This window comes from Lampetra planeri, chromosome 72 (assembly GCF_965212315.1).
Source record: "Lampetra planeri chromosome 72, kcLamPlan1.2.h2, whole genome shotgun sequence".
NCBI lineage: Eukaryota > Metazoa > Chordata > Hyperoartia > Petromyzontiformes > Petromyzontidae > Lampetra > Lampetra planeri.
The window spans coordinates 76,158-92,001 of NC_136177.1; the positions used below are offsets into that span (position 1 = coordinate 76,158).

At 42.8% G+C, this 15,844-nt stretch overlaps 2 long non-coding RNA genes across 2 annotated transcripts; both read right to left on the reverse strand.

Annotated features, from left to right (window-relative positions):
* Positions 1-3,015: 3,015 nt before the first annotated feature.
* LOC144737638 (uncharacterized) lies at positions 3,016-3,945 on the reverse strand. Its single transcript, XR_013589043.1, has 2 exons — positions 3,763-3,945; positions 3,016-3,476 (listed from the first exon to the last, which is right to left on the reverse strand). It is a non-coding gene; the product is annotated as an uncharacterized LOC144737638 (long non-coding RNA).
* Positions 3,946-12,156: 8,211 nt separating this feature from the next.
* Positions 12,157-13,970, reverse strand: LOC144737637 (uncharacterized). The gene is made up of 4 exons (XR_013589042.1): positions 13,542-13,970; positions 12,843-12,899; positions 12,393-12,725; positions 12,157-12,240 (listed from the first exon to the last, which is right to left on the reverse strand). It is a non-coding gene; the product is annotated as an uncharacterized LOC144737637 (long non-coding RNA).
* Between the last annotated feature and the right edge of the window lie 1,874 nt (positions 13,971-15,844).

Consider the following 15,844-nt stretch of genomic DNA (forward strand, 5'->3'; position numbering starts at 1 on the left):
TTCTGGCTCCTTGATGCCAGAGGTTGGAGGTGCGGGTGTCTTGTCCTTCGATGCAGTTGGTTCTGGAGGAAGAGTGCAAACCTCACTGATTGGCTGTGCCAGGTGTTGGTGCATTTACATACACATTCACCTGATATAACCCAAAAAAACACAATTATGAATGATGGCATTTAATGTATTATCGATGTGATTTTGCAACTTATTCCAGAATGGTACCTGGGCTTGCTTTAGATGGAATTGGTGCAGGGGGTCCACCGGCTCTGGAGCAGCAGAATCTGACCTTGTAGTTGTAACATGGAAGTCCTCCTTGATCCTCATTTACACATTTCAGTCCTATATTCTTGTCACAAGTTATTGTCTGGCCCAATTCCTCCCATGGGGTATTAGGGAATCTCTCTGCTTTGCATTCAATGTTTTGCACTGGTGAGTCAGGCAGACAAACCACTTTCCCTGAGGCTATAACCTTCTGGTAAGATTCCTCATCTCCGCCATTTTCTTCATCAGGATATTGCTCATCGTACCAGTCAGACCAGCCTGGAATACAGTCTTCTGCAAAGATACATTTTGAATCAGTCTTCAAACTGTTACTATATATCAACTACATTTCTACAAAGTAATGTTCTGACAGCTATAAAATGCATGATACCTATGAATGCACGCTGGCTACGAGTGTACAGTAAAACATGTATTTACGTACAGCAAGTATACAGTGAGTTTTTATCATGAATGGACTGAACATAGAGCTACTTAAATTTTTGTTGAGTATCAACCCGAAAGCCTGGTGAGCTGCCATACCCCTTCTGTTAGCACCAAATACATTTACGAAGTCACGGTCGCTCAATTACTCTGACACAGGCTGACCTACTGCTCCGTAAATTCCTCCCATTCTGCTACCAACCCAGCCTAGAGTCTGTTAGTCATACCCTGTTCCAGTAAATGAGCCAAGTTTTGGACCAGTAGACTGCAAAGCAGGACAAAAGCCCATATTTTAAATGCTTCAGGACACTAGAATAGCCTTTTTGTAACCAGGAATGTCCCTGCACAACTAGAACATGTGGTTGCTTTTTACTGAACATATGATTGCATGTAATTTATTATACACATGTTTTGTTGCAACTAATTCCACCATGGTACCTGGGCCTGGAGTTGAGGGTGATGGTTCTGGCTCCTTGTTGCTGGAGGTTGGAGGTGCGGGTGACTTCTCCTTCGATGCAGTTGGTTCTTGAGGAGGAGCGCCACTCTCTTCTGGAACTGCCTTTGTTGTCTTGTCCTCAACCGGCGGTTTCGGTGTCACTTTGAAAGAAAAGCAAGGGATAGATGTTGAAGGAATATACAATTAAAAAACGTGGGAGCATGGACGTACAGCACAATAAATTAGATTAGCATTCAGCCCTCTGCATCCTATAACTTGCAGTTTATAAATCATGTTAGCGGACGTGGTCACCCATTCATACCATCCAGTTACAATCATACTTCGTCTCTGAGATCTAAAAATGTAGTCACATTTTGAGTGATTTGATTCTGAGAAATATACATCCTGTCTATATATATTCGTAGAGCATGGACACACCTGGCCCTTCTGGCTTTGAGGGTTCTGGCTCCTTGTTGCTGGAGGTTGGAGGTGGGGGTGTCTTGTCCTTCGATCCAGTTGGTTCTTGAGGAGGAGCGCCACTCTCTTCTGGAGCTGGTTTTGTTGGCTTTTCTTCAACTGGGGGTTTTGATGTCACTTTGAAAGAAAGTTAAGGGATGGATGTTGACAGAATGTAGATTGTTTAGACGTGGGAGCATGGACATACAGAACAATAAAGGTGCGTGGCATTCTGCCCTCTCCAGCCACATTGTAAAATATTTGACTATGATATCTGTTACACAAGTAGTCACCCATCCAAACCTCATCCAGGTGCAAGTCTAATTCGATTATGAGATCTAACATATTTAGTCACATTGTATGATTTGATCCTAAGTATTATACAGCCTGAATTTATATGTAAAATCTTGCAAAATGAACACACCTGGACCTTCTGGGGGTGATGGTTCTGGCTCCTTGTTGCTGGAGGTTGGAGGTGCGGGTGACTTCTCCTTCGATGCAGTTGGTTCTGGAGGAGGAGGGCCGCTCTCTTCTGGAACTGCCTTTGTTGTCTTTTCCTCAACCGGCGGTTTCGGTGTCACTTTGAAAGAAAAGCAAGGGATAGATGTTGAAAGAATATACATTTAAAAAACGTGGGAGCATGGACGTACAGCACAATAAATTAGATTAGCATTCAGCCCTCTGCATCCTATAACTTGCAGTTTATAAATCATGTTAGCGGACGTGGTCACCCATTCATACCATCCAGTTACAATCATACTTCGTCTCTGAGATCTAAAAATGTAGTCACATTTTGAGTGATTTGATTCTGAGAAATATACATCCTGTCTATATATATTCGTAGAGCATGGACACACCTGGCCCTTCTGGCTTTGAGGGTTCTGGCTCCTTGTTGCTGGAGGTTGGAGGTGGGGGTGTCTTGTCCTTCGATCCAGTTGGTTCTTGAGGAGGAGCGCCACTCTCTTCTGGAGCTGGTTTTGTTGGCTTTTCTTCAACTGGGGGTTTTGATGTCACTTTGAAAGAAAGTTAAGGGATGGATGTTGACAGAATGTAGATTGTTTAGACGTGGGAGCATGGACATACAGAACAATAAAGGTGCGTGGCATTCTGCCCTCTCCAGCCACATTGTAAAATATTTGACTATGATATCTGTTACACAAGTAGTCACCCATCCAAACCTCATCCAGGTGCAAGTCTAATTCGATTATGAGATCTAACATATTTAGTCACATTGTATGATTTGATCCTAAGTATTATACAGCCTGAATTTATATGTAAAATCTTGCAAAATGAACACACCTGGACCTTCTGGGGGTGATGGTTCTGGCTCCTTGTTGCTGGAGGTTGGAGGTGCGGGTGACTTCTCCTTCGATGCAGTTGGTTCTGGAGGAGGAGGGCCGCTCTCTTCTGGAACTGCCTTTGTTGTCTTTTCCTCAACCGGCGGTTTCGGTGTCACTTTGAAAGAAAAGCAAGGGATAGATGTTGAAAGAATATACATTTAAAAAACGTGGGAGCATGGACGTACAGCACAATAAATTAGATTAGCATTCAGCCCTCTGCATCCTATAACTTGCAGTTTATAAATCATGTTAGCGGACGTGGTCACCCATTCATACCATCCAGTTACAATCATACTTCGTCTCTGAGATCTAAAAATGTAGTCACATTTTGAGTGATTTGATTCTGAGAAATATACATCCTGTCTATATATATTCGTAGAGCATGGACACACCTGGCCCTTCTGGCTTTGAGGGTTCTGGCTCCTTGATGCTGGAGGTTGGAGGTGGGGGTGTCTTGTCCTTCGATCCAGTTGGTTCTTGAGGAGGAGCGCCACTCTCTTCTGGAGCTGGTTTTGTTGGCTTTTCTTCAACTGGGGGTTTTGATGTCACTTTGAAAGAAAGTTAAGGGATGGATGTTGACAGAATGTAGATTGTTTAGACGTGGGAGCATGGACATACAGAACAATAAAGGTGCGTGGCATTCTGCCCTCTCCAGCCACATTGTAAAATATTTGACTATGATATCTGTTACACAAGTAGTCACCCATCCAAACCTCATCCAGGTGCAAGTCTAATTCGATTATGAGATCTAACATATTTAGTCACATTGTATGATTTGATCCTAAGTATTATACAGCCTGAATTTATATGTAAAATCTTGCAAAATGAACACACCTGGACCTTCTGGGGGTGATGGTTCTGGCTCCTTGTTGCTGGAGGTTGGAGGTGCGGGTGACTTCTCCTTCGATGCAGTTGGTTCTGGAGGAGGAGGGCCGCTCTCTTCTGGAACTGCCTTTGTTGTCTTTTCCTCAACCGGCGGTTTCGGTGTCACTTTGAAAGAAAAGCAAGGGATAGATGTTGAAAGAATATACATTTAAAAAACGTGGGAGCATGGACGTACAGCACAATAAATTAGATTAGCATTCAGCCCTCTGCATCCTATAACTTGCAGTTTATAAATCATGTTAGCGGACGTGGTCACCCATTCATACCATCCAGTTACAATCATACTTCGTCTCTGAGATCTAAAAATGTAGTCACATTTTGAGTGATTTGATTCTGAGAAATATACATCCTGTCTATATATATTCGTAGAGCATGGACACACCTGGCCCTTCTGGCTTTGAGGGTTCTGGCTCCTTGATGCCAGAGGTTGGAGGTGCAGGTGTCTTGTCCTTCGATGCAGTTGGTTCTGGAGGAAGAGTGCAAACCTCACTGATTGGCTTTGCCAGGTGGTGGGGCATTTAAATACACATTTACCTGATCTAACCCAAAAAAACACAATTATGAATGATGGCATTTCATATATTATCGATGTGATTGTGCAACTAATTCCAGAATGGTACCTGGGCTTGCTTTAGATGGAATTGGTGCAGGGGGTCCACCTGCTCTGGAGCAGCAGAATCTGACCTTGTAGTTGTAACACGGCAGTCCTCCTTGATCCTCATTTACACATTTCAGTCCTTTATTCTTGTCACAAGTTATTGTCTGGCCCAATTCCTCCCATGGGGTATTAGGGAATCTCTCTGCTTTGCATTCAATGTTTTGCACTGGTGAGTCAGGCAGACAAACCACTTTCCCTGAGGCTATAACCTTCTGGTAAGATTCCTCATCTCCGCCATTTTCTTCATCAGGATATTGCTCATCGTACCAGTCAGACCAGCCTGGAATACAGTCTTCTGCAAAGATACATTTTTATTCAGTCTTCAAACTGTTACTATATATCAACTACATTTCTACAAAGTAATGTTCTGACAGCTATAAAATGCATGATACCTATGAATGCACGCTGGCTACGAGTGTACAGTAAAACATGTATTTACGTACAGCAAGTATACAGTGAGTTTTTATCATGAATGGACTGAACATAGAGCTACTTAAATTTTTGTTGAGTATCAACCCGAAAGCCTGGTGAGCTGCCATACCCCTTCTGTTAGCACCAAATACATTTGACTATGATATCTGTTACACAAGTAGTCACCCATCCAAACCTCATCCAGGTGCAAGTCTAATTCGATTATGAGATCTAACATATTTAGTCACATTGTATGATTTGATCCTAAGTATTATACAGCCTGAATTTATATGTAAAATCTTGCAAAATGAACACACCTGGACCTTCTGGGGGTGATGGTTCTGGCTCCTTGTTGCTGGAGGTTGGAGGTGCGGGTGACTTCTCCTTCGATGCAGTTGGTTCTGGAGGAGGAGGGCCGCTCTCTTCTGGAACTGCCTTTGTTGTCTTTTCCTCAACCGGCGGTTTCGGTGTCACTTTGAAAGAAAAGCAAGGGATAGATGTTGAAAGAATATACAATTAAAAAACGTGGGAGCATGGACGTACAGCACAATAAATTAGATTAGCATTCAGCCCTCTGCATCCTATAACTTGCAGTTTATAAATCATGTTAGCGGACGTGGTCACCCATTCATACCATCCAGTTACAATCATACTTCGTCTCTGAGATCTAAAAATGTAGTCACATTTTGAGTGATTTGATTCTGAGAAATATACATCCTGTCTATATATATTCGTAGAGCATGGACACACCTGGCCCTTCTGGCTTTGAGGGTTCTGGCTCCTTGTTGCTGGAGGTTGGAGGTGGGGGTGTCTTGTCCTTCGATGCAGTTGGTTCTGGAGGAAGAGTGCAAACCTCACTGATTGGCTGTGCCAGGTGTTGGTGCATTTACATACACATTCACCTGATATAACCCAAAAAAACACAATTATGAATGATGGCATTTAATGTATTATCGATGTGATTTTGCAACTAATTCCAGAATGGTACCTGGGCTTGCTTTAGATGGAATTGGTGCAGGGGGTCCACCGGCTCTGGAGCAGCAGAATCTGACCTTGTAGTTGTAACATGGAAGTCCTCCTTGATCCTCATTTACACATTTCAGTCCTTTATTCTTGTCACAAGTTATTGTCTGGCCCAATTCCTCCCATGGGGTATTAGGGAATCTCTCTGCTTTGCATTCAATGTTTTGCACTGGTGAGTCAGGCAGACAAACCACTTTCCCTGAGGCTATAACCTTCTGGTAAGATTCCTCATCTCCGCCATTTTCTTCATCAGGATATTGCTCATCGTACCAGTCAGACCAGCCTGGAATACAGTCTTCTGCAAAGATACATTTTTAATCAGTCTTCAAACTGTTACTATATATCAACTACATTTCTACAAAGTAATGTTCTGACAGCTATAAAATGCATGATACCTATGAATGCACGCTGGCTACGAGTGTACAGTAAAACATGTATTTACGTACAGCAAGTATACAGTGAGTTTTTATCATGAATGGACTGAACATAGAGCTACTTAAATTTTTGTTGAGTATCAACCCGAAAGCCTGGTGAGCTGCCATACCCCTTCTGTTAGCACCAAATACATTTACGAAGTCACGGTCGCTCAATTACTCTGACACAGGCTGACCTACTGCTCCGTAAATTCCTCCCATTCTGCTACCAACCCAGCCTAGAGTCTGTTAGTCATACCCTGTTCCAGTAAATGAGCCAAGTTTTGGACCAGTAGACTGCAAAGCAGGACAAAAGCCCATATTTTAAATGCTTCAGGACACTAGAATAGCCTTTTTGGAACCAGGAATGTCCCTGCACAACTAGAACATGTGGTTGCTTTTTACTGAACATATGATTGCATGTAATTTATTATACACATGTTTTGTTGCAACTAATTCCACCATGGTACCTGGGCCTGGAGTTGAGGGTGATGGTTCTGGCTCCTTGTTGCTGGAGGTTGGAGGTGCGGGTGACTTCTCCTTCGATGCAGTTGGTTCTTGAGGAGGAGCGCCACTCTCTTCTGGAACTGCCTTTGTTGTCTTGTCCTCAACCGGCGGTTTCGGTGTCACTTTGAAAGAAAAGCAAGGGATAGATGTTGAAGGAATATACAATTAAAAAACGTGGGAGCATGGACGTACAGCACAATAAATTAGATTAGCATTCAGCCCTCTGCATCCTATAACTTGCAGTTTATAAATCATGTTAGCGGACGTGGTCACCCATTCATACCATCCAGTTACAATCATACTTCGTCTCTGAGATCTAAAAATGTAGTCACATTTTGAGTGATTTGATTCTGAGAAATATACATCCTGTCTATATATATTCGTAGAGCATGGACACACCTGGCCCTTCTGGCTTTGAGGGTTCTGGCTCCTTGATGCCAGAGGTTGGAGGTGCGGGTGTCTTGTCCTTCGATGCAGTTGGTTCTGGAGGAAGAGTGCAAACCTCACTGATTGGCTTTGCCAGGTGTTGGTGCATTTACATACACATTTACCTGATCTAACCCAAAAAAACACAATTATGAATGATGGCATTTCATATATTATCGATGTGATTGTGCAACTAATTCCAGAATGGTACCTGGGCTTGCTTTAGATGGAATTGGTGCAGGGGGTCCACCTGCTCTGGAGCAGCAGAATCTGACCTTGTAGTTGTAACACGGCAGTCCTCCTTGATCCTCATTTACACATTTCAGTCCTTTATTCTTGTCACAAGTTATTGTCTGGCCCAATTCCTCCCATGGGGTATTAGGGAATCTCTCTGCTTTGCATTCAATGTTTTGCACTGGTGAGTCAGGCAGACAAACCACTTTCCCTGAGGCTATAACCTTCTGGTAAGATTCCTCATCTCCGCCATTTTCTTCATCAGGATATTGCTCATCGTACCAGTCAGACCAGCCTGGAGTACAGTCTTCTGCAAAGATACATTTTTAATCAGTCTTCAAACTGTTACTATATATCAACTACATTTGTACAAAGTAATGTTCTGACAGCTATAAATTGCATGATACCTATGAATGCACGCTGGCTACGAGTGTACAGTAAAACATGTATTTACGTACAGCAAGTATACAGTGAGTTTTTATCATGAATGGACTGAACATAGAGCTACTTAAATTTGTGTTGAGTATCAACCCGAAAGCCTGGTGAGCTGCCATACCCCTTCTGTTAGCACCAAATACATTTACGAAGTCACGGTCGCTCAATTACTCTGACACAGGCTGACCTACTGCTCCGTAAATTCCTCCCATTCTGCTACCAACCCAGCCTAGAGTCTGTTAGTCATACCCTGTTCCAGTAAATGAGCCAAGTTTTGGACCAGTAGACTGCAAAGCAGGACAAAAGCCCATATTTTAAATGCTTCAGGACACTAGAATAGCCTTTTTGTAACCAGGAATGTCCCTGCACAACTAGAACATGTGGTTTCTTTTTACTGAACATATGATTGCATGTAATTTATTATACACATGTTTTGTTGCAACTAATTCCACCATGGTACCTGGGCCTGGAGTTGAGGGTGATGGTTCTGGCTCCTTGTTGCTGGAGGTTGGAGGTGCGGGTGACTTCTCCTTCGATGCAGTTGGTTCTTGAGGAGGAGCGCCACTCTCTTCTGGAACTGCCTTTGTTGTCTTGTCCTCAACCGGCGGTTTCGGTGTCACTTTGAAAGAAAAGCAAGGGATAGATGTTGAAGGAATATACAATTAAAAAACGTGGGAGCATGGACGTACAGCACAATAAATTAGATTAGCATTCAGCCCTCTGCATCCTATAACTTGCAGTTTATAAATCATGTTAGCGGACGTGGTCACCCATTCATACCATCCAGTTACAATCATACTTCGTCTCTGAGATCTAAAAATGTAGTCACATTTTGAGTGATTTGATTGAGAAATATACATCCTGTCTATATATATTCGTAGAGCATGGACACACCTGGCCCTTCTGGCTTTGAGGGTTCTGGCTCCTTGTTGCTGGAGGTTGGAGGTGGGGGTGTCTTGTCCTTCGATCCAGTTGGTTCTTGAGGAGGAGCGCCACTCTCTTCTGGAGCTGGTTTTGTTGGCTTTTCTTCAACTGGGGGTTTTGATGTCACTTTGAAAGAAAGTTAAGGGATGGATGTTGACAGAATGTAGATTGTTTAGACGTGGGAGCATGGACATACAGAACAATAAAGGTGCGTGGCATTCTGCCCTCTCCAGCCACATTGTAAAATATTTGACTATGATATCTGTTACACAAGTAGTCACCCATCCAAACCTCATCCAGGTGCAAGTCTAATTCGATTATGAGATCTAACATATTTAGTCACATTGTATGATTTGATCCTAAGTATTATACAGCCTGAATTTATATGTAAAATCTTGCAAAATGAACACACCTGGACCTTCTGGGGGTGATGGTTCTGGCTCCTTGTTGCTGGAGGTTGGAGGTGCGGGTGACTTCTCCTTCGATGCAGTTGGTTCTGGAGGAGGAGGGCCGCTCTCTTCTGGAACTGCCTTTGTTGTCTTTTCCTCAACCGGCGGTTTCGGTGTCACTTTGAAAGAAAAGCAAGGGATAGATGTTGAAAGAATATACATTTTAAAAACGTGGGAGCATGGACGTACAGCACAATAAATTAGATTAGCATTCAGCCCTCTGCATCCTATAACTTGCAGTTTATAAATCATGTTAGCGGACGTGGTCACCCATTCATACCATCCAGTTACAATCATACTTCGTCTCTGAGATCTAAAAATGTAGTCACATTTTGAGTGATTTGATTCTGAGAAATATACATCCTGTCTATATATATTCGTAGAGCATGGACACACCTGGCCCTTCTGGCTTTGAGGGTTCTGGCTCCTTGTTGCTGGAGGTTGGAGGTGGGGGTGTCTTGTCCTTCGATCCAGTTGGTTCTTGAGGAGGAGCGCCACTCTCTTCTGGAGCTGGTTTTGTTGGCTTTTCTTCAACTGGGGGTTTTGATGTCACTTTGAAAGAAAGTTAAGGGATGGATGTTGACAGAATGTAGATTGTTTAGACGTGGGAGCATGGACATACAGAACAATAAAGGTGCGTGGCATTCTGCCCTCTCCAGCCACATTGTAAAATATTTGACTATGATATCTGTTACACAAGTAGTCACCCATCCAAACCTCATCCAGGTGCAAGTCTAATTCGATTATGAGATCTAACATATTTAGTCACATTGTATGATTTGATCCTAAGTATTATACAGCCTGAATTTATATGTAAAATCTTGCAAAATGAACACACCTGGACCTTCTGGGGGTGATGGTTCTGGCTCCTTGTTGCTGGAGGTTGGAGGTGCGGGTGACTTCTCCTTCGATGCAGTTGGTTCTGGAGGAGGAGGGCCGCTCTCTTCTGGAACTGCCTTTGTTGTCTTTTCCTCAACCGGCGGTTTCGGTGTCACTTTGAAAGAAAAGCAAGGGATAGATGTTGAAAGAATATACATTTAAAAAACGTGGGAGCATGGACGTACAGCACAATAAATTAGATTAGCATTCAGCCCTCTGCATCCTATAACTTGCAGTTTATAAATCATGTTAGCGGACGTGGTCACCCATTCATACCATCCAGTTACAATCATACTTCGTCTCTGAGATCTAAAAATGTAGTCACATTTTGAGTGATTTGATTCTGAGAAATATACATCCTGTCTATATATATTCGTAGAGCATGGACACACCTGGCCCTTCTGGCTTTGAGGGTTCTGGCTCCTTGATGCCAGAGGTTGGAGGTGCAGGTGTCTTGTCCTTCGATGCAGTTGGTTCTGGAGGAAGAGTGCAAACCTCACTGATTGGCTTTGCCAGGTGGTGGGGCATTTAAATACACATTTACCTGATCTAACCCAAAAAAACACAATTATGAATGATGGCATTTCATATATTATCGATGTGATTGTGCAACTAATTCCAGAATGGTACCTGGGCTTGCTTTAGATGGAATTGGTGCAGGGGGTCCACCTGCTCTGGAGCAGCAGAATCTGACCTTGTAGTTGTAACACGGCAGTCCTCCTTGATCCTCATTTACACATTTCAGTCCTTTATTCTTGTCACAAGTTATTGTCTGGCCCAATTCCTCCCATGGGGTATTAGGGAATCTCTCTGCTTTGCATTCAATGTTTTGCACTGGTGAGTCAGGCAGACAAACCACTTTCCCTGAGGCTATAACCTTCTGGTAAGATTCCTCATCTCCGCCATTTTCTTCATCAGGATATTGCTCATCGTACCAGTCAGACCAGCCTGGAATACAGTCTTCTGCAAAGATACATTTTTATTCAGTCTTCAAACTGTTACTATATATCAACTACATTTCTACAAAGTAATGTTCTGACAGCTATAAAATGCATGATACCTATGAATGCACGCTGGCTACGAGTGTACAGTAAAACATGTATTTACGTACAGCAAGTATACAGTGAGTTTTTATCATGAATGGACTGAACATAGAGCTACTTAAATTTTTGTTGAGTATCAACCCGAAAGCCTGGTGAGCTGCCATACCCCTTCTGTTAGCACCAAATACATTTACGAAGTCACGGTCGCTCAATTACTCTGACACAGGCTGACCTACTGCTCCGTAAATTCCTCCCATTCTGCTACCAACCCAGCCTAGAGTCTGCTAGTCATACCCTGTTCCAGTAAATGAGCCAAGTTTTGGACCAGTAGACTGCAAAGCAGGACAAAAGCCCATATTTTAAATGCTTCAGGACACTAGAATAGCCTTTTTGTAACCAGGAATGTCCCTGCACAACCAGAACATGTGGTTGCTTTTTACTGAACATATGATTGCATGTAATTTATTATACACATGTTTTGTTGCAACTAATTCCACCATGGTACCTGGGCCTGGAGTTGAGGGTGATGGTTCTGGCTCCTTGTTGCTGGAGGTTGGAGGTGCGGGTGACTTCTCCTTCGATGCAGTTGGTTCTGGAGGAGGAGGGCCGCTCTCTTCTGGAACTGCCTTTGTTGTCTTTTCCTCAACCGGTGGTTTCGGTGTCACTTTGAAAGAAAAGCAAGGGATAGATGTTGAAAGAATATACAATTAAAAAACGTGGGAGCATGGACGTACAGCACAATAAATTAGATTAGCATTCAGCCCTCTGCATCCTATAACTTGCAGTTTATAAATCATGTTAGCGGACGTGGTCACCCATTCATACCATCCAGTTACAATCATACTTCGTCTCTGAGATCTAAAAATGTAGTCACATTTTGAGTGATTTGATTCTGAGAAATATACATCCTGTCTATATATATTCGTAGAGCATGGACACACCTGGCCCTTCTGGCTTTGAGGGTTCTGGCTCCTTGATGCCAGTGGTTGGTGGTGCAGGTGTCTTGTCCTTCGATGCAGTTGGTTCTGGAGGAAGAGTGCAAACCTCACTGATTGGCTTTGCCAGGTGGTGGTGCATTTAAATACACATTTACCTGATCCAACAAAAAAACTCAACTATGAATGATGGCATTTAATATATTAACTATGTGATTTTGCAACTAATTCCAGAATGGTACCTGGGCTTGCTTTAGATGGAATTGGTGCAGGGGGTCCACCTGCTCTGGAGCAGCAGAATCTGACCTTGTAGTTATAACATGGCAGAAAGTCCTGATCGTTATTAGAGCATTTCAAGCCTGTGCTCTTGTCACAAGTGATCGTCTGGCCCAATTCCTCCCATGGAGTATTAGGGAATCTCTCTGCTTTGCAGTCAATTTTTTCCACTGATGAGTCAGGCAGACAGACCTCTTTCCCCGACTCTATAACCTTTTGGTAGGATTCCTCATCTCCGCCATTTTCTTCATCAGGGTATTGATCATCATACCACTCAGACCAGCCTAAAGCACACTCTTCTGCAAACATATAACATTAATCAGTGATGAGATTCCAGCAGATTTAGCAAAATATTTCAACCATATGTATGCATTCAAACAGGCCTCAAGATTCTGTTCCCACACTCCAATCCTTACCTTGTTTGGTGGGTTTTGTAGCCTCAATTGGTTGCTGTGTTGCTGGAACAATCCATTCTGCAAAAAATATACTTGAATTATGATGTGTGTATCGCATAAATAATACACATCATCATTATCACTGAATATTACATCTCCCAAAATATTTTTTGTTAGGACAGGTAAATAGTTTTGAGTTTGGTCACATTGAATCATAGGAACGAGTGGAATGGGGAACAATAACTTCAGCAAATTAGTATCTGGAGCATTGTGTTAACATCAGAAATTGGGAAATTATCCAGGTGTAATGTGTGTATTTAATACGTGGATACCTGTAGCATGATGTTTATCTATATAGCATGCATACAAGGGCAATGTATTTTACTTGATTGTTTACTTTTCAAACGTCCATTATTAAACGTGGATTATAACCTATCATGTGACGTCACAAAACGTGTTTAAAGTCATTTTAAATGTTTTTGATCTCACGTGTTTCGAATATATTCATAAGTCTAATATTAGAAAAACTGCCAAAGCATTGTTATTTTTTCCCAAAGTAAGGTTTTCAATGTTGAGTAAAAGCTGTTTTTGATTCCAATAAAAATACAATACTTCTGATTGGTGGAATGTTTACAGGGTGAAGGTCGGTAATTTTACTGACGTAATTTATTTTAACTAGCAGAGAATTGATGTTGTTCATGTCACCATTGTCAAAGTTACCTTCACCTATAGTCGTCTCTTTAGGCACTGGTGGGGACTTTGGTTTCCTTTTCGTTGTTTCCGGAGCAGCTGCTGTTGGTGGTTTCTCAGGGGCCCCTTTGGTTGGGGCCTGAGTAATGGGTGGTGCCGGGGGTCCACCTGCTCTGGAGCAGCAGAATCTGACCTTGTAGTTGTAACATGGCAGTCCTCCTTGATCCTCATTTACACATTTCAGTCCTTCATTCTTGTCACAAGTGATTGTCTGGCCCAATTCCTGCCATGGGGTATTAGGGAATCGCTCTGCTTTGCATTCAATGTTTTGCACTGGTGAGTCAGGCAGACAAACCACTTTCCCTGAGGCTATAACCTTCTGGTAAGATTCCTCATCTCCGCCATTTTCTTCATCAGGATATTGCTCATCGTACCAATCAGACCAGCCTGGAGTACAGTCTTCTGCAAAGATACATTTTTAATCAGTCTTCAAACGATTACGATATATATCAACTACTTTTTCTCCAAGGTATTGTTCTTAAAGCTATGAAATCAATCAAAACTGAATGCTCCATTGCTATGAGCGTTCAACAAACTTTCTATATCATTATGCACAGGAAGTATACAATGAGTCTCTTCATCCTGAATTAACCGAACGTATAGCTTCAGAATGTTGTGGAGGCTCAAAGCTAAATAAAGTGAGCTGCCAACACCTTCTGTTAGCACCACCTACGTTTACGTAGTTATGCTGCCTTAATCACCATCACTGCCCACATTTAAGAAGTGTCACCCTGAAACAGGCTGACCGACTGCTTGGTAAGTTACTCCTATTCCACTACGAACTCAGCTTAGAGTCCGTTAGTCCCACCCTGTTCCAGTAAAATGAGGCAAGTATGGAACCAGAAGCCTATAAAGTAGGACAAAATCACACTTTTACAATTCTTCAGGACCCTACGATGGCCTTTTGTAACCGGCAATGTTTTGACCCTACCAGAGCATACGGTGGCTTGAATTGAACATATGATTCCATTTAATATATTATCCATATTACTGGTAGGAACGAAGTGAACCAGCCTACAATAGATTATATCGTCCGTCCGTCCGTCCGTCCTTCTGATGTCCGATTAGGTGTAGCAACATCGCCCCCTATTGCAAACACTTGGCAGGACCCTACGAAAACCTTTAAACTCAGTGAGGCTTTCCTGGCTAAACAAGTGTAACATTCCCTTATAATTCACTGAGATAGCTTTTAATTTAAACATTTAAATTAAAAATTAACTCACAGCGGCCTAAAGCCTACAGCTAGGCCTAAAGCCTAGAACTAGGCCTCAAACTCTCCCTTCGTATCGTCCGATTAGGTGTAGCAACATTGCCCCCTACTGCAAACACTTGGCTTGACCCTACAAAAACCTTTACACTCAGTGAGGCTTTCCTGGCTAAACAAGTGTCATAATACATTATGTTTATATTCTTTGCTTATTCGGTCCTACCAGCCCACCCCGCAGGGACCTGTTTGATTTTGCAACTAATTCCAATATGGTACCTGGGCCTGGAGTTGGGGGTGATGGTTCTGGCTCCTTGTTGCCAGAGGTTGGAGGTGGGGGTGTCTTGTCCTTCGGTGCAGTTGGTTCTTGAGGAGGAGCGCCACTCTCTTCAGGAGCTGGCTTTGTTGGCTTTTCCTCAACAGGGGGTTTCGATGGCACTTTGAAAGAAAAGCAAAGGATGGATCTTAAGGAAATGCAGATTTCTCAAACATTCTGAGTTGAACCTTGTAAAATGTTGTAAGCAACCTGCAGACAATACTTTAATCTGGATTACGAATAAGTTACTGGACAGTTATACTAAATTATGTACAGCTCTTTGCCAATACACTGCTCAATTAAAGCCTCCCCAAGGTGTCTGGGTTGGGGGGGTTATTTGACGATGCTTCATCATGCTCATCAGTGCGGGTTAGTGAACGTGGGATGGGGAGCATGGAAGTACAGCATAATAAAGAGGTGTGGCAATCTGCCCTCTGCAGTCCACATTATAAATATTCAGCCTATGACAATCTGTTACACAGATTGTCACCTATCCAACACCTATCCATTAGCACGTCTTAATTGTTTTCTGAGATCTAACAAAATAAGTCACATTGTTTGATTTGATCCTAAGCAGTAAACTTCGTGTAAATATGTAATCTAACAAAATGAACACACCTGGCCCTCCTGAGGGTGAGGGTTCTGGCTCCTTTATGCCGGAGGTTGGAGGTGGGGGTGTCTTGTCCTTCGGTGCAGTTGGTTCTTGAGGAGGAGCGCCACTCTCTTCAGGAGCTGGCTTTGTTGGCTTTTCCT